At 41.0% G+C, this 26745-nt stretch overlaps 1 long non-coding RNA gene across 1 annotated transcript in view; it reads left to right on the forward strand.

Annotated features, from left to right (window-relative positions):
* Positions 1 to 24699, forward strand: part of LOC109026190 (uncharacterized) — a 48514-nt gene extending 23815 nt beyond the window's left edge. Inside the window, exons 2-4 of the long non-coding RNA XR_002005152.3 lie at positions 3301 to 3443; positions 15982 to 16238; positions 21498 to 24699. This is a non-coding gene — a long non-coding RNA (uncharacterized lncRNA). The remainder of the gene's footprint in view (positions 1 to 3300; positions 3444 to 15981; positions 16239 to 21497) is intronic.
* Positions 24700 to 26745: the final 2046 nt, after the last annotated feature.

Below are 26745 nucleotides of genomic sequence, written 5' to 3' on the forward strand. Positions count from 1 at the left end.
CAACTTGACCTTACTGTTTTAGCCTAGCCCTCATGTCTGCATGCAGCGGCTGCCACTGCTTTAATACTTTTAGAGGCCCTGAAAATCACAAACTACGCTCAACTCACTCTCTACATTTCTCATAACTTCCAAAATCTATTTTCTTCCTCATATCTGACGCATATACTTTCTGCTCCCCGGCTCCTTCAGCTGTACTCACTCTTTGTTAAGTCCCACAATTACCATTGTTCCCAGCCCGGACTTCAATCCGGCCTCCCACATTATTCCTGATACCACACCTGACCCCCATGACTGTATCTCTCTGATCCACCTGGCATTCACCCCATTTCCCCATATTTCCTTCTTTCCTGTTCCTCACCCTGATCACGCTTGATTTATTGATGGCAGTTCCACCAGGCCTAATCGCTACACACCAGCAAAGGCAGGCTATGCTACAGTACAAGCCACTAGCCCGCCTCTTAGAACCTCTCATTTCCTTTCCACCGTGGAAATCTATCCTCAAGGAAATAACTTCTCAGTGTTCCATCTGCTATTCTACTACTCCTCAGGGATTATTCAGGCCCCCTCCCTTCCCTACACATCAAGCTCAAGGATTTGCCCCCACCCAGGACTGGCAAATTAGCTTTACTCAACATGCCCCGAGTCAGATAAGTAAAATAACTCTTAGTCTAGGTAGACACTTTCACTGGATAGGTACAGGCCTTTCCTACAGGGTCTGAGAAGGCCACCGCAGTCATTTCTTCCCTTCCATCAGACATAATTCCTCAGTTTAGCCTTCCCACCTCTGTACAGTCTGATAACAGACGAGCCTTTATTAGTCAAATCAGCCAAGCAGTTTCTCAGGCTCTTAGTATTCAGTGAAACCTTTATATCCCTTATGGTCCTCCGTCTTCAGGAAAAGTAGAACGGACTAAAGGTCTTTTAAAAACATACCTCACCAAGCTCAGCCACCAACTTAAAAAGGACTGGACAATACTTTTACCACTTTCACGTCTCAGAAGTCAGACCTGTCCTCAGAATGCTACAAGGTATAGCCCATTTGAGCTCCTGTATAGACGCTCCTTTTTATTAGGCCCCAGTCTCATTCCAGACACCAGACCAACTTAGACTCTGCCCCAAAAAAACTTGTCATCCCTACTATCTTCTGTCTAGTCATACTGCTATTCACCGTTCTCAACTACTCATACATGCCCTGCTCTTGTTTACACTGCCGGTTTACACTGTTTCTCCAAGCCATCACAGCTGATATCTCCTGGTGCTATCCCCAAACTGCCACTCTTAACTCTTGAAGTAAATAAATAATCTTTGCTGGCAGGACTATGCTGAATCTCCTTAAGCACTCTCTAATCAGGTATCTTGGGTCGTCCCAATTCTTAGACCTTTTATACCTGTTTTTCTCCTTCTGTTATTCCATTTAGTTTTTCAATTCATACAAAACCGTATCCAGGCCATCATCAATAATTCTACACAACAAATGTTTCTTCTAACAACCCCACAATATCACCCCTTACCACAAAATCTCCCTTCAGCTTAATCTCTCCCACTCTAGGTTCCCACGCCGCCCCTAATCCCGCTTGAAGCAGCCCTGAGAAACTTCGCCCATTCTCTCTGTCCATACCACCCCCCAAAAAATTTTCACCACCCCAACACTTCAAAACTATTTTGTTTTATTTTTCTTATTAATATAAGAAGGCAGGAATGTCAGGCCTCTGAGCCCAAGCCAAGCCATCGCAACCCCTGTGACTTGCACGTATATGCCCAGATGGCCTGAAGTAATTGAAGAATCACAAAAGAAGTGAATATGCCCTGCCCCACCTTAACTGATGACATTCCACCACAAAAGAAGTGAAAATGGCCATTCCTTGCCTTAAGTGATGACATTACCTTGTGAAAGTCCTTTCCCTGGCTCATCCTGGCTCAAAAGCTCCCCCACTGAGCACCTTGTGACCCCCACTCTGCCCACCAGAGAACAACCCCCTTTGACTGTAATTTTCCTTTATTTACCCAAATCCTATAAAACAGCCCCACCCTTATCTCCCTTCCCTGACTCTCTTTTTGGACTCAGCCTGCCTGCACCCAGGTGATTAAAAACTTTATTGCTCACACAAAGCCTGTTTGGTGATCTCTTTACACGGACGCACATGAAAGACATTATCACATTTCTTAAATTAGTCTAACTTGTGTGAATAAAATTGTATCTCAATCTGGTTTTAATGTACATGTACCTGATTACTAATGAGATTGAGCGTCTTTTCACATTTCTGTGGACCATTCGTATTTTTTCTTTTCTGAAGTGCCTAAGTGTTTCGCCCATTCTTCTGTTGTGTTGTCTTTTAAAAATTGATTTGTAGTTCATTTTATAGTGTGAATACTGATACCTTGTCAGTCATATATGTTACAAGATTTCCAAACACTGTCCTCTCCTTTTATTCTCTTTATTATATATTTTGGTGAGCAAAAGTTCTTAATTTTAATGGAACTAAGTCTGTAATCATGTTATGTGATTTTGTGTTTTTTTCCTTAAATAAATTTTTTCCTTACTTCAAGTTCATAAAGCTATACTCTCAAATTATCTTCTAAGTGCTTTATATCTCTGCTTTTCATATTTAAAGATGTGCTTGAACTGAAATTGATTTTAATGTATGGTGTAACCTAAAGTAACCTAAGGATGAAATTGAATTGTTTGTAACTCAAAGGATAAATTCTTGAGGGGGTGGATACTCCATTTTCCATGATGTGCTTATTTGACATTGCATGCCTGCATCAAAGCATTTCATGGACCCCATAAATATACATACTTACTATGTACCCACAAAATTTTTAAAAGTAATAAAATAAAAGCCTATTACAATTTTTTTTTAATTAATTTGACTCTACAGATTAGGGAAGAATTGACATCTCTATAAAATTGAATTTTCTGACAAATCAACATAGCATATTAAGTACTCCTTTATTTTTGTCTTTTTGAATATATTTCACAGATGTATCATTCTCCCCATTCAGCTTTGCACATCTGTAGTAGATTATCTCTTTTTTTTTGTCTTATAGACAGAGTCTCACTATGTTGCCCAGGCTGGCCTTGAACTCCTGGGCTCAAGTGATTGCTCCAACTCTGCCTTCTGAGTAGCTGAAACTACAGGTACATACCACTGTGTCCAACTAACACCTCATGTGTTTTATGCTATTATAAGTTATGTTTCTTTAAAATTATATATTCTGATTGTACTAATGTTTTAGTTTTATATATTGCATTTTTGTCAACATTGTTCAGCTCTTTAATTGGCTTGTATTTTTGTGTAGATTCTCTGCGAAAGACTACGTAGACATCATATCAACTGTGAATAATGACTATTTTGTTTTATCATATCCCATCTATACTCTTCAACTTCCTTCTATTGTATTGGTTAAAACCTCCAGTACAAGATTAAATACAAAAGTTGATGGTAAGTGCCCTGTATTTTTTTTTCTCTCCTGAATTTAAAGGGAATTTTTTCAACATTTCACCATTTAAATATAACATAACATTTGCAGTAGGTTTTTAGTATATGCCATTTATCAGAAAAGGAAATGTCTTTGTATTACTAGTTTGATAAGAATGTTTATCAGGAATTCATGTTGAATTTTATGCAACATGTTTTTCTGTATTTTTTTAAGATGATCGTATTATATTTATTCTTTAAATTAAGATTGTAGGCAGAGCTTGCAGTGAGCTGAGATGGTGCCACTGCAGTCCCGCCTGGGCGAAAGAGTGAGACTCCATCTAAAAAAATATATATATATATTGTAGTTAATTGTAATACTTGGTTTCTATTGTTAAGCCAACCTGTCATTCCTGAAATGAAATTAATTTGGCCATATGTTATCATCTTTTCCTACTATGTTATTAAATTTAGTTTGCTTATATTTTGTTTAGGATTTTTGTATCTGTATTTATGATTTAAATTGGGTTTTAATTTTTGTTTCTCACATTATCTTTGTCAGTTTTTACTGTGCAATTATGCTGGCCTCATCAAATGAGTTGGGAAATGCTCTCTCTTTTTCATACTTCAGGATATCTTGCATAGTTTTAAAATGTTTGTTCTTTAATGTTTGCTATAAATCACTTAAAAAATCCACATAGGCCTGATGTGTTTTGTGGGAAGATTTTTTGGGGTAAATTTTTAGAGACAGAGTCTTGCTATGTTGCCCAGGCTGGAATGCAGTGGCTATGTACAGACACAGTCATAGCACAATACAGCCTCAAACTCCTGGTCTCAAGGGAATCTCCTGCCTCAGCCTCCCAAGTAACTGAGGCTGCGGGAGTATACCATCACACCCAGCCTATGGGAAGATTTAAAAGTTTCTATTCAATTTACTTCATACTTTTAAGACTATTAAAGTTCTCTGGGTTTTTTCTTTTGAGTCAGTTTTATTGGTTTATATTTTTCTAGGAATTTGTACATTTCATTTAAGTTTTCAAGTGTATTGGTACTCTTTATAATATTCTCTAATTTTCTTTTGGTATCAGAAGTATCTGAAGTTACATCTTCATTTTTATTCCTTAGATTTATTTTATGTCTTCTCTTTTTTCTTCCTTGATCAATCTAGCCAGTTTTGTTTTTGTTGATTATTTTGATTATATTTTCATTTTATATTGACCGTGAGTGATATAAGTACTGCAACAATCAAGACACAGAATATTTTTATTACTGTAAAATGGCCTTATGCTGTCCTTTGTAGTCAAACCCTACCCCATCTCTAACTCCTGATATTACTACTGAGCTGTTTTCTCTCCCTATAGTTTTGCCTGTTTCAAAATGCTATTTATTGTTTATTATTTACTTATTTTTAAATTTTTTCTGAGTACATAATAGGTATATTTATGGGGTATATGAGATATTTTGATACAGGCATGCAGTGCCTAATAATCACACCATGGAAAATAGGGCATCCATCCCCTCAAGCATTATCCATTGTGTTACAAAAAATCCAATTGTACTCTTTTAGTTATTTTTAAATGTACAGTTAAATTTTTATTGACTAGAGTCACCCCGATGGGCTATCAAATACTAGGCCTTATTCATTCATTTGAACTATTTTTTCTTACCCATTAATCATCCCCAACTCCTCCCCACCCTTGTATAACTATCACATTTTCTTTATTCATTAATCTGTTGATGGACCCTTAGGATGCTTCTAAATCTTGGCCATTGTGAACAGTGCTGCAACAAATATGGGAACTCAGGTATCTCTTTGATATGCTGATTTTCTTTCTTTTGAGTATATACTCAGTGGAATGCTGGATCATATGGTAGCTCTATTTTTAGTTTTTTGAGGAACCTCCAAATAGTTCTCCATAGTGGTTGTACTAATTTACATTCCCAACAAAGGTGTACAAGGGTTGCCTTTTATCCACATCCTTGTCAGCATTTGCTATTGCCTGTCTTTTGAATATAAGCCATTTAATCTGGGATGAGATGATATCTTATTGTAGTTTTGATTTGTACTTCTCTGATGATCAATGATGGTGAGCACTTTTTATATGTCTGTTGCCATCTGTATGCCTTCTTGTGAGAAATGTATATTTAAATCTTTTGCCTATTTTTAATTGGATTACTAGATTTTTTCCTATAGAGTTACTTGAACTCCTTATATGTTCTGGTTATTTATCCCTTGTCAGTTGGTGTATTAGTTCGTTCTTGTACTGCTATAAAGAAATACCTGAGACTGGGTTATTTACAAAGAAAAGAGGTTTAACTGGCTCATGCTTCTGCAGGCTGCCCAGGAAGCATGGCTGGGGAGGCCTCAGGAAACTTACAATCATGGCAGAAGGTGAAGGGGAAGAAGACACATCTTCACATGGTCACAGCTGAAGGAAGAGAGAGCGGGGAGGTGCTACAGACTTTTAAGCAATCTGATCTTGTGAGAATTCCATCATGAGAACAGCAGCAAAGTGGGATATCTGCCCCCGTGATCCAGTAACCTCCCACTAGGCCCCACCTCCAACATTGGGGATTACAATTCAACACAAGATTTGGGTGGGGACATAAATCCAAACCACATCAGATGGGTAGTTTGCAAATGTTTTCTCCCATTGTGTGGGTTGTCTCTTCAGTTTGTTGATTGTATCCTTTGCTGCACAGGAGCTTTTTTTTTTAACTTGATGTGATCCCATTTGTCCATTTTTGCTTTGGATGCCTGTACCTGTGGGGTGTTGCTCAAGAAATCTTTGTGCAGACTGATGTCCTGGAGAGTTTATCTAACACTTTCTTGTAGTAGTTTCATTGTTTGAGGTCTTAGATTTAATTCCTTAATCCATTTTGATTTGATGTTTCTATATGATGAGAGATAGGGGTCTAGTTTCGTTCTTCTGCCTATGGGTATCCAGTTTTCTCAGCACTATTTATTGAAGAAACTGTCTTTTTCCCAATTGCATGTACATGGTACCCGATATGGTTTGGATCTGTGTTCCTGCCCAAATCTCATGTCAGATTGAAATCCCCAGTGTTAGAGGTGGGACCTAGTGTAGCAGGAGGTGATTGGATCATGGGGGCCAAGTTCTCATGAATGATATAGCTAGCACCATCTCCCTTGGTACTGTATACTGAGTGAGTTTTGACAAGATCTTGTTGTTTAAAAGCATGTGGCACTTTCCCTCTCTCTGTCCTGCTCCTGCCATGTACAATGCTTGCTCCCACTTTGCCCTCCACTACGAGTAGAAGTTCCCTCAGGCCTCCCCAGAAGCAGTGGCTGCCATGCTTCCTGTACAGCCTGAAGAATTGTAAGCCAATTAAATCTCTTTTCTTTATAAGATACCCAGTCTCAGGTATTTCCTTATAGCAGTGCAAGAATGAACTAATACAATAACTTCATCGAAAATGAGTTCACTGTAGGTGTGTGGATTTGTTTCTGGGTTCTCTATTCTGCTCCATTGGTCTGTGTGTTTGTTATTATTCCACTACCATGCTGTTTGCCTATTAGAGATCTGTAGTGCAATTTGAAGTCAGGTAATATGATTTTTCCAGTTTTGTTCTTTTTGCTTAGGATAGCTTTGACTATTCTGGGTCTTTTGTTGTTCCGTATAAATTTTAGGATAGTTTTTTTCTATTTCCGTGAAGAATAACGTTGGTATTTTAATAGGAATTGCATTGAATCTGTAGATTGTTTTGGGTAGTATAGACATTTTAACAATATTGATTCTTCCAGTCCATGAACATGAAATATCTTTTCATGTTCTTTGGTGTTCTCTTCAATTTCTTTAATTGGTGTTTTATAGTTTTCATTATAGAGATCTTTCACTTCTTTGGATAATTTCTAGGTATTTAATTTTATTTGTGGCTATTGTAAATGGGATTACTTTTTAAATATCTTTTTCAGATTATTCACTGTGGGTATATAGAAATGCTACCGATTTTTTAATGTGGATTTTGTATCCTGCAATTTTACTGAATTTATCAGTTCTGATAATTTTTTGGTGGAGTCTTTAGGTTTTTCCAAATATAAGATTATATCATTTTCAAACAAGAGTAATTCAACTTCTTCCTTTTCAATTTGGATGCCTTTTATATCTTTCTCTTGCTTGATTGCTGTAGATAGGACTTCCAGTACTATGTTGAATAACAGTGGTGAAAGTGGGCATCCTTATCTTTGTTGTGTTCCAGATTTCAGAGGAAAGGCTTCCAGTATTTCCCCATTCAGTATGATACTAGCTGTGGGTCTGTTAAATATGGCTTTTAATCTGTTGAGGCATGTTCCTTCTATACAAACTTTTTGAAGGCTTTTATCATGAAGGGATGTTGAACTTTATCAAATGCTTTTTCAGGATCAGTTGAAATGATCATATGGTTTTTGTCCTTCGTTCTGTTGATATGATATATCACATTGATTGATTTGCATATGTTACATCCGAGGGATATATCCCACTTGGTCATGATGAATGATCTTTTTAAGTGTTGTTAAATTCAGTTTGCTAGTATTTTGTTGAGGATTTTTGCATTAATGTTCATCAGGGATATTGGCCTGTAGTTTGGATTTTTGGTGTGTCTTTGTCTAGTTTCGGTGTCAGAGTAATACTGGCCTTATAGAATGAGTTTGGAAGTATTCTTTCCTCTTCTATTTTTCAGAATAGTTTGAGTAGGATTGGTATTAGTTCTTCTTTAGATGGTTGGCAGAATTCAGCAGTGAAGTCATTGGGTCCTGAGCTTTTCTTTACTGGAAGACTTTTTATTATGGCTTCAATCTCATTACTTGTTCTTGGTCTGGTCAGGGTTTAGATTTATTCATGTTTCATTCTTGGTAGGCTGTATGTGTCTAGGAATTTGTCAATTTCTTCTAGATTTTCCAATTTATTGGCATATAGTTGCGCATAGTAGCCTCTAATGACCCTTGGAATTTCTGTGGTGTCAGTTGTAAAGTCTCCCCTTTCATCTCAGATTTTACTTACTTGGATCTTCTCTGTTTTTTTCTTAGTCTGACTAAAGGTTAAACAACTTTTTGTGTCATTGATCTTTTGTAATTTTTTTTTTTTTTGAGATGGAGTCTCGCTCTGTTGCCCAGGTTGGAGTGCAGTGGCGTGATCTTGGCTCACTGCAAGCTACGCCTCCCAGGTTCACGCCATTCTTCTGCCTCAGCCTCCCGAGTAGCTAGGACTATAGGCGCCTGCCCCTACACCTGGCTAATTTTTTTTGTATTTTTAGTAGAGACAGAGTTTCACTGTGTTAGCCAGCATGGTCTCGATCTCCTGAACTCATGATCTGCCCACCTCGGCCTCCCAAAGTGCTGGGATTACAGGCATGAGCCACTGTGCCCAGCCATCTTTTGTAATTTTTAAAATTTCAATTTTATTTATATCTGCTCTGATCTTTATTATTTTTTTTCTACTAATTTTGGTTTGGTTTGCTCTTGCTTTTCTTTTGCTTTAAGATGCATTGTTAGATTATTTATTTGAAGTTTTTCTTCTTTTTTGATGTAGGCATTTATAGCTATAAACTTCCCTCTTAGTGCTGCTGCTCTTGCTGTGTCCCATAGCTTTTGGCATGTTGTGTTTCCATTTTCACTTGTTTCAAGAAATTTTTCAATATCTATCTTAATTTCTTCATTGAACCACTGGTCTTTCAGAGCATATTGCTTAATTCCCATGTATTTGTATAGTTTCCAAAATTCCTCTGTTATTGATTTCCAGTTTTATTCCATTGTTGTAGACAAGATGCTTGATATTATTTCAATTTTTGGAATGTTTTAAGACATGTTTAGTGGCCAGACATATGGTCTGTCCTTGAGAATGATCTGTGTGCTGAGGCAAAGAATGTGTATACTGCATCCATTGGATGAAATGCTCTGTAAATAGCTATTAGATCTATCTGGTCTATAGTGCAGATTAAGTTTGATGTTTCTTTGTTGATTTTCTTTCTAGAAGATCTGCCCAATGCTGAACGTGGGATGTTGAAGTCAAGCTATTATTTTATTGGGGCCTATTCCTCTCTTTAGCGCTGATAATATATGTTTTATATATCTGGGTGCTCCACTGTTAGGTGCATATATATTTACAATGGTTCTATCCTCTTGCTGAATTGACCCTTTTATCATCATATAATGATCTTCTTTGTCTCTTCTTATAGTTTTTGTCTTGAAATCTATTTTGTCTGATATATGTGTAGTGACTCCTGCTCTTTTTTGGTTTCCATTGGCATGGAATATATTTTTTCATCCATTTATTTTCAGTCTATGTGTGTTGTTATAGGTGAAGAGTGTTTCTTGTAGGAAACAGATCTTTGAGTCTTCTTTTTTAAATCCATTCAGACACTGTATGTCTTTTGGTTGGAGTGTTTAGTCCATTTACATTCAATGTTGTTATTGATAAGTAAGGACTTACTCATGCCACTTTGTTATTGGTTTTGTGGTTTTCTCTTCCTTCCTTCTTTTCTTTCTGTCTTCATTTTAGTGAAGGTGATTTTCCCTGGTGATATGATTTAGTTTCTTGCTTTTAATTTTTTGTATATTCATTGTATTTTATTTTTGGTTTGAGGTTACCATGAGGCTTGCAAATACTATCTTATAACCTATTATTTTAAGGTGATAACAACTTAACACTGTTTGCATAAACAAACAAGCAAGCAAGCAAAAAGAAAACTAATAAAGACTCGATGCCTTAAATTAATACTATGGCCTTTTAAGTTTTTGTTGCTACTATTTATATCTTATCCCTCAGCTTTTGTTTGTCTGGGAAAGTATTTATCCTTCATGTTTGAAGGTTAATTTTGCCAGATATACTATTCTAGAGTAAAATATATTTTTTTGTCCTTCAGTACTTTAAATATGTCATGACACTCTCTTCTGGCCTGCAAGGTTTCCACCATAAAGTCTGCTGCTGGATGTATTGGAGCTCCATTGTATGTTATTTGTTTCTTTTCTCTTGCTGCTTTTAGGATCCTCTCTTTACCCTTAATCTTTGGAAGTCTGATTTTAAAATGCCTTGAGGTAGTCTTTGGGTTAAATCTGCTTAGTGTTCAGTAACCTTCTTGTCTTTGGATACTGATATTTAACTCTAGGTTTCAGAAGTTCTCTGTTATTATTCATTTGAATAAACTTTCTACCCCTCCCTTATCTCTTTATCTTCTCTTTAAGGCCAATAATTCCTAGATTTGCCCTTTGAGGCTATTTTCTAGATCCTGTAGGCATGCTTTATTGTTTTTCATTCTTTTTTTGTCTCCTCTGACTGTGTATTTTCAAATAGTTTGTCTTCAGGCTCACTAATTCCTTCTGCTTGATCAATTCTTCTTTTAAAAGACTCTGATGCATTCTTCAGTACACCAATTGCATTTTTTCAGCTCCAAAATTTCTGATTGATTTTTAAAAATTATTTCAATTTCTTTGTTAAATTTATCTGATAGGATTCTGAATTCCTTTGGTTGTATTATCTTGAATTTCTTTTAGTGTCCTTAAAACAACTATTTTGAATTCTCTGTCTGAAAGATTGCATATCTCTGCCTCTCCAGGATTGGTCCCTGGTGCCTTACTTAGTTTCTTTGGTGAGGTCATGTTTTCCTGGATAGTCTTGATGCTTATAGATGTTTGTCTGTGTCTGGGTATTGAAAAGTTAGGTATCATTTAGGTCTTTGCAGTTGGATTTATTTGTACCCATCTTCCTTGGAAGGCTTTCCAGATATTTGAAAGGACTTGGGTGTTGTGATCTAAGCCGTATCTGCCTTAGGAAGAACCTCAAGGCCAGTAACACTGTGGTTCTTGCAGATTCGCAGAGGTACTGCCTTTATGGTCTTGGGCAAGATCCTGAAGAATTCCCTGGATTACTAGACAGAGACTCTTGTTCTCTTCACTTACTTTCTACCAAACAAATCACTTCTCTCCCTCTGTTACAAGCCTCCTGGAGCTGGGAGTGGAGTGACACAAACACGTCTGTAGCTACCACCCTTAGGACTGCACTGGGTTTCTCCCAAAACCTGTTGCAACCACTCCCTGACTACTGCCTATGTTTGCTCAATGCCCTGAGGCTCTACAATCATCAAGTGGCAAAGCCAGCCAGGCTTATATCCTTCCCCAGGGCCTGGGCAAGTCCAGAGGTGCCAACTGGGAGCCAGGGACTAGAGTCAAAAACCTTAGATGTGTACCTGATGCTCCATTGTACTGCAGCTGAGCTGACTTTTAAACCATAAGACACAGTCCTCCCCACTCTTCCATCTCTCTTCCTCAAGTGGAAGGAAGAGGTCTCTTTTGAAGCCATGAGCTGTGCAGCCTGGCATTAGGGGAGGGTTGATGCCAGCACACCCTTAGTTGCCCTGGCTGGTGTCTTAGTAGGTCATGTGGACCCCTAGTCCACTGTCTCTGGACCCAGTTCAGCACTAGAGCTCACCTAGGTATTATAGTCCTTATTGCCTAGACTGCCTTTCAAGTTTAGTTGGAGCCCTAGAGCACTTTAGCCTGTCGCGGTGAAGCTTATGGGAACTAGTTCCAACTGCTGGGATTGGTGATTCCCCCCCTGGCTAGGGCTGATTTAAATGCTCCCTCCATGAGCAGGTGTCAGCTGAGTTTGGTCCAGTTTTGCTTTCTGCTGTAACAAGGGCAGCACTGAGTTCATTGCTGGCTCGCCTTCTCCCCAGGACACAGAAACACTCTCAGCACTATGCCACTGCTGCTTGGTGATGGGGAAGAGGTGGTGTCAGTGATTCAAGCCTGTTTTTCCTACCTCTTCAGTGCTTCTTTCAGCGCTATGAAGTAAAACCAGGTACTGTGAGTGTTCACCTGATTTTTGGTTCTTATGAAGGTGCTTGGCTGTGTATAGATAATTGTTACATTGGTGTCGCTGTGGGGAAGACAATCGGTGGAGACTTCTATTCTGCCATCTTGCTCCACTCCTCTCACCAGAATGCTATTTAATTTAAATTATACAGTATATAGCCTTTTGAGTTTGGCTTCTTTCACTAACAAATCTTATCCTGAATTTTACTCAATTTTAATTCTTCTTGACTTATGAAATCATACTTGTATTTAGAAACAAATCATTACAGAAGAAATATAAGAATAATTGGTAATTTGCTGGTGTACATTCTCAAGTACAATTTTAAAAATATTTCACTATATTTCTAGCTAATTTTTTGATCCACTTTTTTCTTTTCTTTTCTTTTCTTTTTTTTGTTTTTTTTGAGATGGAGTCTGTCTCTGTTGCCTAGGCTCTGGAGTGCGGGGGTGCCATCTCACCTCACTGCAACCTCCACCTCCTGTCCTGGGTGTTCAAGTGATTCTCCTGCCTCAGCCTCCCGAGTAGCTGGGATTACAGGCGCCTGCCACCAAGTCCAGCCAGTTTTTGTATTTTAGTAGAGACAGGGTTTCACCATGTTGGCCAGGTGGGTCTCGAACTCCTGACCTCAGGTCATCCGCCCACCTGGGCCTCCCAAAGTACTGGGATTACAGGTGCGAGCCACTGTGCCTGGCCTTGATCCACTTTTTAAGTTAATTGTATAAATTTTCAAATTTTAATTTTCAAATCATAAAATCAATATGTGCTCATGTTGACAATTTAATTTGAAGAATTTTGAGGAAGTAAATTCCTTAGTTTTACTCTCCAGACTTTGTGGCTACTGTCAATTTCTTGAGTATGTCTGAAGACATTTTATATGCATATGTAGGGGCATACTTTGGTGATATTGTGGGTTTGGTTCCAGGCTACTGCAGTAAAGTGAGTATCACAATAAAATGACTCACGCAAATTTTTTTCCAGTGAATATAAAAATTATGTTTATACTGCAGTAGCACTACATCTTAAAAAATGTATTTACCTTAATTTTAAAAATATTTTATGGCCAAAAACTGCTAATTATCTGAGCCTTCAGCTAGTTGTAATCTCTTTGCTAGTGGAGGATCTTGTCTTGATGTTGATGGCTGCTGACTGGTCAGGCTGGTGATGCTGAAGGTTGGGTTGGTTGTGGCAATTTCACAAAATAAGACATCTTAAAGTGAAGCTTGCCACATTGATCGACTCTTCCTTTCATGAAAAATTTCTCTATAGAATGTGATGCTATTTGATAACACTTTACTCAGAGTAGATCTTCTTTCAAAATTGAAGCCAATCCTTTCAAACCATGCTGCTGCTTTTTCAACTAAGTTAATGTAATATTCTAATTCCTTTGTTGTCATATCAACAATGTTTACAGCATCTTCACCAGGAGTAGATTCCATCTCAATAAACCACTTTCTTTGCTCATCCATAAGAAGTAACTCCTCATCCATTCAAGTTGCATCATGAGAATGCAGAAATTCAATCACATCTTTAGGTTCCACTTCTAATTCTAGTTCTCTTGCTATTTTTTTTTTTTTTTTTACCATATCTGCAGTTACTTCCTCCCCTGAAGTCTTGAACCCCTCAAAGCATCCTTGAGGGTTGGAATCAACTTCCTCCAAACTTCTGTTACTGTTGATATTTTGACCTTTTCACACAGATGAATGTTCTTAATGACATCTAGAATGATGAATTCTTTCCAGAATGTTTGCAATTCATTTTACTCAGTTACATCAGATAAATCACTATCTGTGGCAGCTATAGCCTTTTGAAATGTATTTCTTAAATAATAAGATTTAAAAGTCAAAATTACTCCTTGATATATGGGCTACAGAATGGATTCTGTGTTAGCAGGCAGGAAAACAACATTAATATCCTTGTACATCTCCATTAAAACTCTTGGGTAACCAGGCGCATTGTCAATAAACAATAATATTTTGTAAGGAGTCTTTTTTTCTAAGCTGTAGGTCTCCACAGTAGGCTTAAAATATTCAGTCATGTGCAAAGATATATGCTGTCATCCAGCCTTTTTTGTCCATTTATAGAGCATAGGCAGAGTATATTTAGCATGATTCTTAAGGGTCATAGGATTTTCAAAATGGCAAATGAGCATTGGCTTCTACTTAAAATCACCAGCTGCCTTAGCCACTACCAAGAGAGTCAGCCTGACCTTTGAAGTTTTGAAGCCTGGCATTGACTTCTCCTCTTGAGCTATGAAACTTCTAGACACCATATTCTTCCAAAAGAAGGCTGTTTCATCTACACTGAAAATCTGTTGTTTAGTATAGCCACCTTCATCAATGATTTTAGCTTGATCTTCTGAATAACTTACTGCAGCTTCTACATCAGAACTTGCTGCTTCACCTCACACTTTTATGTTATGGAGATAGCTACTTTCCTTAAACCTCATGAACTGATTTCTGCAGCTTCTCCAACTTTTCTTCTGCAGCTTTCCCACCTCTCTCAGCCTGCATAGAATTTAAGAGAGTTTAGGGCCTTGCTTTGGATTAGGTTTTGGCTTAAGGGAATGTTGTGATTGGTTTGATCTTCTGTATAAACCACGCAGACTTTCTCCAAATCAGCAGTAAGGGTATTTCAGAAAGGCCTTATTCATGTGTTCACTGGAGTAGCACTTTTAATTTCCTTCAATAACTTTTCTTTTGCATTCACAACTTAGCTAATTGTTTGCCACCAGAGGCCTGGCTTCTGGCCTGTCTCAGCTTTCAATATGCCTTCCTCACTAAGCTTCATCATTTCTAGTTTTTTATTTCAAGCGAGAGACTTGTGACTCTTCCTTTCACTTGAGCCCTTAGAGGCCATTGCAGGGTTATTAACTGGGCTAATTCAATGTTGTCTCAGGGAATAGAGAGGCCTAAGGAGGGAGAAAGAGAGAGACACACACACAGGTGAAATGGCCCGTGGGTGTGTGGCAGGCCAGGTCTTCATTAGCAACCAGAACAGTCAGTTTCCACTAATCCTTTACTATAATTCTGATGAATGTATAAGTTAAATATTAGGAATTAGGGAAACTGCTGCCTTAGTACAAGGGCTGAAATGTAAAAACAAACCCATCAAGACCCCACCTGGGCTTTCTCAGACCTTAAAGGCTGATAAAATGATGAAGGCATTTTTCTCTTTTTTGTTATTGTTTTTGTTTTTGAGATAGAGTTTAGCTCTTGTTGCTCAGGCTGGAGTGCAATGGCGTGATCTCAGCTCACTGCAAACTATGTCTCCTGGGTTCAAGCGATTCTCCTGTCTCAGCTTCCTGAGTAGCTTGGATTACAGGCATGCGTCACCATGCCCAGCTAATTTTGTATTTTTAGTAGAGACGGGGTTTCTCCATGTTGGTCAGGCTGGTCTCGAACTCCCGATCTCAGGTGACCAGGCCACCTTGGCATCCCAAATTGCTGGGATTACAGGTGTGAGCCTCCACTCCTGGCTGATGAAGGCATTCTTACACACATCTTGTACCAGGGCCCACTTAAGATTAAGTAATTTTTCCAGGGCTCTAAAGAAACTTTCCAGGCCCTAGAACATAGTTAAAGATTAGATTGAATGAAACACTCTTGCTGGTAGGTGCAAACTCGCACGTAGATGTATAACTTGAATGTATATAAGCACTGAAAAAAAACTTGTAACTCTGAGTTGATCCGATGAACTTCCCTGACCTTCTCCCTGTGGCTGCTTACAGAAATAAACTCTCTTATTTCCAGGTAATCTGCATCTCATTAATTGGACCATAAGACCAAGCAGCCAGACCTCAGTTTTATCCGGGTACAAAATCTGGCAGCTCCACTGGGACAGAGCTGCCCTCAGCAGCTAGAGGCTTGTGACCTGACAGTCTTTAGGAGACTCCCAGCAGCTGCTAGGTACAGTTTGTCCTGAGGACACTTCTGAGAACTTTCCCTGGGCAAAAGGACCACCCATCCCCTTGCTACTGGGGTAGAACAGGGGCTAGGACACTGAAGGGGTGAGTAAAACTGGATCATAAGCTGGGAGTCTATTGTCTTCCTTATCAGGGCTTGCAAAGCCATTCATTTTGGTACCCTTAAGGAGACAATAGGGCTAACTTGTACATCTACTTTGCATTTGTTTGAAATATATTTACATTTGGCTGTGAGAATCTGTTTTTGTGTGTCTGTTATCTGTTAAGTTTTGAGCACTCAGGATGGGAAACACTGTCCCTGTTCCTGCCCATCGCCCCCTAGGGAGAATTCTGGCAGATTGGAAACAATATGGTTATCCACCCATGACTAAAAAGAAATTAATCTTTTACTGTAACATAGCTTGGCCAATGTATGTTTTAGAGTCTGAAGAAAGGTGGCCAGTTTGTGGGACCTTGAACTTTCACACCATCTCTCAGTTAGAACTATTCTGCCAAAGGTTGGGAAAATGGGGGGAAATGCCATATGTCCTGGCATTCATGTTACTGTATGATTAGGATGTTAAGAAAGAAGGGAATAAGCTAATGGTACAATACACTGCTAAGGTTTGTCCTGACTCCTAAGGGGAGGAAGAAAGGACTCAGAAACCCAACAGTTAATAAATGCTCTTAACCCCTATAGTAGCTACTGCTCCAGTGCTAAGGCAAGGAAAGGAAGAGTTACTGCCCCCAGAATATAAGGAAGCCGCAGAGTTAGTGTCTCCCTCTCGAACTAGGCAAGGTACTAATTTGGGGAGGTCACTGACCGTGGAGCAGGGCAATTTCCACTAAGACAATACCCAGTAGGGGTTAATCAGCAAGGAGCTCTGGCTGGATATTATTGGGCCTACAATCCTTTTTCCACATCCAACTTGTTAAATTGGAAAAACATCCTTCATATAGACAGGATCCCCAGAAAATGACTGAATTATATACTACTATATTTGCTACTCATTGTAGCACATGGGCAGGTGTGTAAGCCCTCCTGAATATTATGCTCACTGCCGATGAGTGGCAGCTAGTTTTAGACAAAGCAAAAGAGGAAGTGCAACACCTTTATGATGAGGACCTAGATGATACTCCAGATTCTGATAGGGCAATCCTCTCTATGGACCCAAATTGGTACCGTAATGAGGCCAATGCGGCTGGCATGGTTCACTTGGAACACTACAGGAGATACATATTAAAAGGCATGAAATCAGCTGGGCATGGTGGCTCATGCCTGTAACCCCAGCATTTTGGGAGGCCAAGGCGGGTGGATCACCTGAGGTCAGGAGTTCGAGATCAGCCTAACCAACATGGAGAAACCTTGTTTCTACTAAAAATACAAAATTAGCTGGGCGTGGTGGTACATGCCTGTAATCCCAGCTATTCGGGAGGCTGAGGCAGGAGAATCACTTGAACCTGGGAGGCAGAGTTTGCAGTGAGCCGAGATCATGCCATTGCACTCCAGCCTGGGCAACAAGAGCAAAACTCCGTCTCAAACAAAAAAAAGGCATGATATCCGGAATGCCTAAACCTAAGAGCTTAAACAATGTACAGCAGCTCCAACAAAAACCTAATGAGGAACCCTCTGAGTTCATGGAACATATTGTCAGGTGTTCAGAAAATATACAGACCCCTACAAGATCCTGAAAATGTCAATATGGTTAATATGACTTTCATAGGGCAAAGTACCCGATATCAGGAAAAAGTTCCAAAAGATAGAAGGGGCCTTTGGGACGAATGCCTCCCAATTGATTGATATTGCATTAAAGGTTTATAACAGCAGAGAAACCAGGGAAGTTAAAAACCTGTGACAGGCAACAATACTTCTAGCCACAGCAGGAGGAAATCCAAAAGGAAAGAGATTCCAAAAATGGAGAGGAAAAATAGAAAAGGATCAATGTGCTTGCTGCTGGGAAACAGGACATTGAGACAAGGTTGTCCAAAATTAAGCCAGAGTGAACCAAAATCACTGATGGCAGTTAAGCCTGGAAATGAACTTGAGGAAGATTGAAGGGGCCCAAGGCCCCCAACAGCTCCAACCCTATCTGATATTAAAATCTCCCCACAGGAGCCTGGGGTAAAATTGACAGTAAAGAAACAAAAAGTGGATTTCTTAGTCCACATTGGCACTCCTTATTCAGTGGTTAACACCCCAATAACTGGACTTTCTAATACTTCTGTTAATGTGGTTGGGATAGGCAGAGAACTAAGATCGGAATGGTTCCTGTGTCCCCTCTCTTGTAAAGTGGGCAATGAATTAATACTCACAAATTCCTTTATGTGCCAGAGTTCCCAGTCCCTTTACTTGGCAGAGACCTGCTATGTAAGCTGCAAGCTCAGATTGTCTGTAATCCCGAGAAACACCAGATGTGTCTCCCAAGTGCCTCTGGAACATGGGTTTCAGCTGCAGGCGCTCCTAACAGACTCAGAGGCTTCCAACTCTAAAACAGGGACTATTCCACAGGAAATCCTTGACAAGGTAAGCTCAGAGATTTGGGCTTCACATGGGCCCAGGAAGGCCATCAGTGTGGACCCAGTGAAAATTAAAATTAAGGAAGGAGCCTAGCCAGTCCAGAAGAAACAATACACTTTAAAAAGAGAAGCACTAGAAGGCATTCAACCAGTCTTTGTCCAGTTCTTGTAGTATGGCCTAATAGTACCCCATCATTCTCCTTACAGCACTCCAATTTTGCTGGTGAAAAAGCCTCACTCACACAAATTTTAATTTGTACAAGATTTAAGGGCAATTAGTGACATTGTAGAAGATGTACATCCCACTGTAGCTAACCCATGTACTGTGTTTATTTCTCTTCCTGGAGATCGTGAATGGTTTACAGTATTGGATTTAAAGGATGCTTTCTTTTGCATACCTGTAAGCATAGAAAGTCAATTGTGGTGTGTCTTTGAATGGACAGATCCTGAAGCCGCAACTCAGTTTCAGTGTTATTGGATTGTGTTCCCACATGGGTTTAAAAACTCTCCAACTATATTCAGAGAAGTCTTGGCTCAAGACTCAAGAAGTTTACAATTGGAAAATGGGGTGTTGTTACGATACATGGATGATTTACTAATATCTAGCCCCTGTGAATGGGGATGTCAAAATAATACCATTAAAACTCCAAATCACCTAGCAACCCATGGGTACAAGGTTTCAAGTAAAAAGGCTCAAATATGCAGAAAAACTGTGGGGTACTTAGGGTTTCTCTTGCAGAAGGGAACCAGAGCCTCGATGGTGGAAACCTGAAACGCAATTGCCTCCATCACCACACCCTCTACTAGAAGACAGCTGAGAGGATTTCTGGGTATGGCAGGATTTTGTTGCATTTGGATTCCTAACTATGGACTGCCAGCAAAGCCACTATATGAGCTGTTGAAAGGGGCTGACAATGATCCCTTCAACTGGGAAGTGAAACACCAGCATGCATTCAAACAACTGAATGTAAGTTAATTTCTGCACCAGTCTTGGGGCTTCCAAATCCTCACAAGCTCTTTCAACTATACAATCATGAGAGACTGGGTCTGGCACTCAGGGTCCTCTCCCAAAAGTTAGGAGAAATATTACAGCCAGTAGCTTACTTTTCTAAGCAGCTGGTGACTGTGGCCAAAGGCTGCCCACCCCCTTGTTTAAGGGCAGTCTCTGCCACCTGCCTGCTGTTAAAGGAAGCTGAGAAGCTAACTTTGGGACAGCCTGTCACAGTCTATGTGCCTTGCCAAGTGCTGGTGCTACTGGAACAAAAGGGAGACTACTGGCTGACAGCGGCAAGTTAGGCAAATGCCAGGCCATTTTTAAATGACCCCACAGTGAAATTACAAACCACCAGAGCCCTGAACCCAGCTACTTTACTTCTTCCTACCAAAGAACCAAAATAACCTATGCATAATTGTTTAGAAGTTATTGATCAAGTATTTTCCAGCCATCCTGATTTAAAGAATATAGCCACGCTGCATGTAGATTGGACATTTTTCATAGATGGGAGCAGCCTGGTAACCAATGGAAGAAAGAATGCTGTATATGCTATGGTGACCTTTTAAGAGGTAGCAGAGGCAAGGACTTTACGTAGGAACCTCTGCACAGAAGGCACAGCAAATCACCCTTATAAGAGCCTGCAGTTGTCCCAAGGTAAAAACACCACCATCTATGCTGACTCTAACTCTAAATATGCATTCATGATAGTCCATGCTCATGGGGACATTTGGAAGGAGAGAGGATTACTGAAGGCTGTCAATACTGAAATTAAATATGCCACACAAGTACTGGAATTACTAGAAGCAATAAAGGCTCCACAGGTGGTTGCCGTAATGCATTGTCTTGGCCATCAACACAGCAATTCCAAAATAGCAAAGGGAATGCCTTTGCAGACCACACTGCCTGGCACTTAGCCAGCATTGAATTCCAGACACCTCTAATTCCTCAAATAGATTTAACAGGCTTTAGGCCCCAATATAGTCCTTGAATGAGAAAAGTGCAGAAAGCAAGGGAGTTGCTTTAAATGAGGAAGGCTTGAAAGTAAATAACAAGGGCCTAATTTAGATACCGGCTCAACTTGTCCATCCAATGTTAAAGTATATCCATGATAGCACACACTATGGGTGAGAGTGTTCATTAGCCTTCATTCAGTGGTATTAGAGAGGGAAAGGGCTAAAAGCTAATTTGGAAAATACAGTCCAGTGCTGTTATCTGTGTGCTAGAAATGAACCTAACAATCACAGTTGAGGATGACCCAGACATCAAAACAGAGGAAAATGCCCACTGGAAAATTGGCAAATAGACTTTCCTCAAATGCCACCCTCCCGTGGAGGATACAAATACCTCTTAGTTCTAGTAGACACCTTCTCTGGCTGGGTAGAGGCTCACAGAATGAGCAACTGAAGTAATTAAAGTTTTCTTAAAGGAAATCATACCTCAGTATGGGCTTCTGGACATAATTCAAAGTGATAATGGGCCCTCATTCACATCTGACATAACTCAATAAGTAAATAAGGCACTTGGAATAAAATGGAAACTACATTCGGTGTGGAGACCTCAATCTTCCGGACAGATGGAAAGAATGAATCTAACACTGAAAACAATCATTGCCAAACTGTGCTGGGAAACCCAGTTAAAGGGAATTCAGGTACTCGGCATTGCACTGCTCCGGGTAAGGGTAACCCCCAAAGTGGGATTAAGTCTCATCTCTACAAAATTATATTTGGGAGACCCTTTGCTGCTAATCCATCTCGGGTTACTGAGGCACCCCTTAACAGGGAGTTAACTGTTAAAAACTGTGTTACTCACTTGGGACAAACTCTTAACCTTTTGCATAAATTTGCTTTCAACAGGAGCATTGTGAACTCTGAAGAGCTGTGCCACACATTCCAGCCCGGTGATCAAGTGCTATTAAAAGAATGGAAAGAAACAGACCCTGCTTCCCAGCTGCAGGAGAAATACAAAGGGCCCTATGATGTGCTGCTAAGCACCAGTTCAGCACTGAAACTGGTGGACATCAAGCCATGGATCCACTACACATGATTGAAAAAGTTCCTGCAAGAAGAAACATCCACGACAGAGGACACCAAGGCCACCAAATGGGAGATGGAACTCCTGGAAGGCCTAAGATTTCTGTTCAACAAATGACAAGATTTTCCCTTATAATATTTTTCCTTTCTGCTCCTTTTGTTGTTAATGCCTCTACCTCTAACGTTTTCCTACAATGGGCACACAGTTATGCAGATGGCTTACAACAAGGAGACCCTTGCTGGGTCTGTGGTTCGTTACCTGTCACTAACACCATGGAGCTACCTTGGTGGGTCTCCTCGCTACAAGGGAAAGACTGGGTTTTTTTTACAAAGCTTTATAGGGGATCTTAAACAAAGGACAGGGGCACAGATGACTGGGGTAACTAGAAAAAACATTTCAGAATGGCCTATAAATAAAACTTTAAATGAGCCGGGGCATGATAAACCATTTTCAGTAAATGAGACAAGGGATAAAGTAATAGCCTTTGCCATCCCCTTGTTGGATACCAAGGTGTTTGTCCAGACTTCCAGACCTCAGAACACTCAATATAGAAATGGGTTTCTCCAGATATGGGACGGGTTCATTTGGCTGACAGCCACTAAGTGACACTTAAGCCAGATAGCTCCCTTATGCTGGGAGCAAAGAAATCACTCCCTTGATAACTGGCCAAACACAACTCGTGTTATGGGATGGATTCCACCTGGACAGTGCCGACATACTATACTGTTATAACAAAGGGACCTATTTGCCACAGACTGGTCTCAGCGACCTGGCTTGAATTGGTATGCTCCCAACGGAACCCAGTGGCTCTGCAGCCCAAACTTATGGCCTTGGCTTCCCTCAGGTTGGTTAGGACGCTGCACTCTAGGTATTCCCTGGGCACAAGGACGCTGGGTAAAAACCATGGAAGTCTATCCTTGTCTTCCACATGTGGTTAACCAAGGGACTAGGGCCATTGTTCACAGGAATGATCACCTACCCACAATCTTTATGCCCTCAGTAGGTTTAGGAACTGTAATACAGCACATAGAGGCTCTAGCCAATTTTACCCAACGGGCCCTAAATGACAGCCTCCAAAGTATTTCTCTCATGAATGCTGAAGTGTATTATAGGCACAAGGACATCTTACAAAACCGAATGGCCCTAGATATTTTAACTACGGCTGAAGGAGGAACCTGTGCCCTCATCAAAACTGAATGTTGTGTGTATATTCCCAATAACTCTAGAAACATTTCCTTGGCCTTAGAGGATATGTGTCGGCAAATCCAAGCCATCTCCAGCTCTGCACTGTCACTCCATGACTGGATAGCATCTCAGTTTAGTGGAAGACCTTCCTGGTGGCAGAAAATCCTCATTGTCCTTGCCACCCTCTGGAGCGTAAGCATAGCACTGTGTTGTGGACTGTATTTTTGTCACATGTTTTTCCAACACATTCCCCAAACTCATTCGATTATATTTCAACAGAACTTCCCTTGAGCCCCCCAAGTCAGGAGCATTACCAGAGCCAAAGAGACATCTTCCACTCTAACGCCCCCCGACAACGACCCTATTCAGCAGGAAGTAGCCAGAGAGACTACGTCGCCCATTTCTCTTTAGTCTGCTATGTTATAGTTTACACTTTTGTACTAATCTTTAATGAATTAATGCTTAAAAAAAAGTAACTGACATGATAGGAATCATGCACAAATTGTGGGGACTGTGGCAGGCCAGGTCTCCGTTAGCAACCAGAACAGTCAGTTTCCACTAACCCTCTACTGTAATTCTGATGAATGTGTAAATTAAACATTAGTAGTTGGAGAAACTGGTGCCTTAATACAAGGGCTGAAATGTGAAGACAAACCCATTAAGACCCCACCTGGGTTTTCTCAGACCTTAAACCCTGATAAAATAATGAAGGCATTTTTACACACACCTTGTACAAGGGCCCACTTAAGATTAAGTAATCTTTCCAAGGTTCTAAAGAAACTTTCCAGACCCCAGACCCTAGTTAAAGATTAGATTGAGTGAAACACTCCTAATGGCAGGTGCACATCCACATGTAGGCATATAGCTTGAATGTATATAAGGCCTGAAGAAAAACTTGTAATTTTGAGTGGTCTGGTGAACTTTCCTGACCTTCTCCCTGTGGCTGGTTACAGAAGTAAACCCTCTTCTTTGCCAGTCTGTCCACATCTCATTAATTAGACCATGAGACCAAGCAGCCAGACCCGTTTTGTCCAGGTACAGGTAGAGCAGTCGGAACATACACATTTATCAATTAAGTTCACCATCCTGTATAGACATGATTCGTGGTGTCCCAAAACAATTATGATAGTAACATGAAAGATCACTGATTACAGATCATCATAATAGGTGTAACAATAATGAAAGCTTGGAATATTGCAGGAAGCACCAAAACATGACAGAGACAGGAAGTGAGCACATGCTGTCAGAAAAACGGTGCTGAATACAGGTTGCCACAAACCTCCCTTTTTTTTTTTTTAAATGCAGTGTCTGTGAAATGCAATATAGCAAAGTGCAATAAAAAAGGCATGCCTGCATATATCCTCTTCTTCATATGTAACAAGATAATATATAAACTTCACTGTCCCTTTTTTACTTACTGGCAGAGACTGCTGGTTATTACCAGTATCTATTCTCTACTTCTTCCTTCATAATAAAGCCTCAGACTTACAGCAGAGTATATGGCTGCCCAGAATAAAGAATATATTTCATAGTTTGTGTGGCAGGAACACTTGGTCCTGTGACTAAATTCTGGCCAATGAGATGTAAACACCAGTACAATGTGGCTGCTGGTACACGTTCTTTTCTTCTTTTTCTGTCATCCTCATGCCTGGGATGCAGATATTATTTCTGAAGTTCTATTCCCTATCTTTGCCTATGAAGACAAGGGCCACATCACAGGGAAGATAGAGCACTGACCTAGGTGGGTCTCAGGCCCTCAAGAGCTTCATGGAGCAGAGCTGCTACACTAACTCCCTACAACCGCAGTTATAAACAAGACAGAAATGACTCATCATCAAATAAAATCATGGAATCAAAAATTTTAAGTGTTGATCATGTAATTTTTTTCATTTTGTTCTTTTTCATAAAGTGTGCAACAGTGTGTTTGAGAGTGCCAGTTTCAAATCACATGTGTTTTCAAACGACATGAAGAATAGCTATAAAGACAGTTGGTTTATTATACTAAATTTGTAAATTTAGTACAAAGGAAACAGTGTACTATTGAGAGGTGACAGCGTGCTGGCAGCCCTTACAGCCCTCGCTTGCTCTCGGCACCTCCTCTGCCTGGGCTCCCACTTTGGCGGCATTTGAGGAGCCCTTCAGCCCACTGCTGCACTGTGGGAGCCCCTTTCTGGGCTGGCCAAGGCCGGAGCTGGCTCCCTCAGCTTGTAGGGAGGTGTGGAGTGAGAGGCGCGAGCAGGAACCGGGTCTGCGGGCGGCGCTTGCAGGCCAGCTGGAGTTCTGGGTGGGCGTGGGCTTGGCAGGCCCCCACTTGGAGCAGCCAGCCGGCCCTGCCGGCCCCGGGCAATAAGGGGCTTAGCACCCGGGCCAGCGGCTGCGGAGGGTGTAATGGGTCCCCCAGCAGTGCCAGCCCACCAGCACTGTGCTCAATTTCTCACTGGGCCTTAGCTGCATTCCCGCGGGACAGGGCTCGGGACCTGCAGCCCGCCATGCCTGAGCCTCCCACCCACTCCACGGGCTCCCATGTGGCCCCAGTCTCCCCGATGAGTGCCGCCCCCTGCTCCACGGCACCCAGTCCCATCGACCACCCAAGGGCTGAGGAGTGCGGGGGCACGGCGCAGGACTGGCAGGCACCTCCACCTGCAGCCCCAGTGCGGCATCCACTGGGTGAAGCCAGCTGGGCTCCCAAGTCTGGCAGGGACGTGGAGAACCTTTAATGTCTAGCTCAGGGATTGTAAATACACCAATCAGCACACTGTGTCTACCTCAGGGTTTGTGAATGCACCAATCAACACTCTGTATCTAGCCACTCTGGTGGGGCCTTGGAGAACCTTTATGTCTAGCTCAGGGATTGTAAATACACCAATCGGCACTCTGTATCTAGCTCAAGGTTTATAAACACACCAATCAGCACCCTGTGTCTAGCTCAGGGTTTGTGAATGCACCAATCGACACTCTGTATCTAGCTACTCTGGTGGGGCCTTGGAGAACCTTTGTGTCCACACTCTGTATCTAGCTAATCTGATGGGAGGTGGAGAACCTTTGTATCTAGCTCAGGGATTGTAAATGCACCAATCAGCTCCCTGTCAAAACAGACCACTGGGCTCTACCAATCAGCAGGATGTGGGTGGGGCCAGATAAGAGAATAAAAGCAGGCTGCCTGAGCCAGCAGTGGCAACCCGCTCGGGTCCCCTTCTACACCGTGGAAGCTTTGTTCTTTCACTCTTTGCAATAAGTCTTGCTACTGCTCACTCTTTGAGTCCACACTGCTTTTATGAGCTGTAACACTCACCGCGAAGGTCTGCAGCTTCACTCCTGAAGCCAGCGAGACCACAAGCCCACCGGGAGGAATGAACAATTCCAGACGCGCTGCCTTAAGAGCTGTGACACTCACCGTGAAGGTCTGCAGCTTCACTCCTGAGCCAGCGAGACCACAAACCCACCAGAAGGAAGAAACTCCCAACACATCCGAATATCAGAAGGAACAAAACTCCAGACGCGCCACCTTAAGAGCTGTAACACTCACCGCGAGGGTCCGCAGCTTCATTCTTGAAGTCAGTGAGACCAAGAACCCACCAATTCCGGACACACTATTACTGGGACTGGAAGGTTCCCCCAAGACACAGCAACGGGTTTGTTGGCTGTCAGGTAGAGACCCATAGCTGGGCTTTTATGAGGGAAATACTCTTGGAGACCATCTGCTAACACTCCTCACCTCCAATTTACAAATGAAGACACCGTATCCCACAGAGTTTCAGGTAGCCTGCCTTAAACGGCAGAACCTGTTTTACAGTCTAGCTGCAGCTTCATTCCATGATTGGGTCAAATCATGTCTTCTTTAGCGTCAGTTTCTTTACCTGTGATAGGAGATACATGAGAACCTTG

Source organism: Gorilla gorilla, chromosome 2 (assembly GCF_029281585.2).
Source record: "Gorilla gorilla gorilla isolate KB3781 chromosome 2, NHGRI_mGorGor1-v2.1_pri, whole genome shotgun sequence".
Lineage (NCBI taxonomy): Eukaryota > Metazoa > Chordata > Mammalia > Primates > Hominidae > Gorilla > Gorilla gorilla.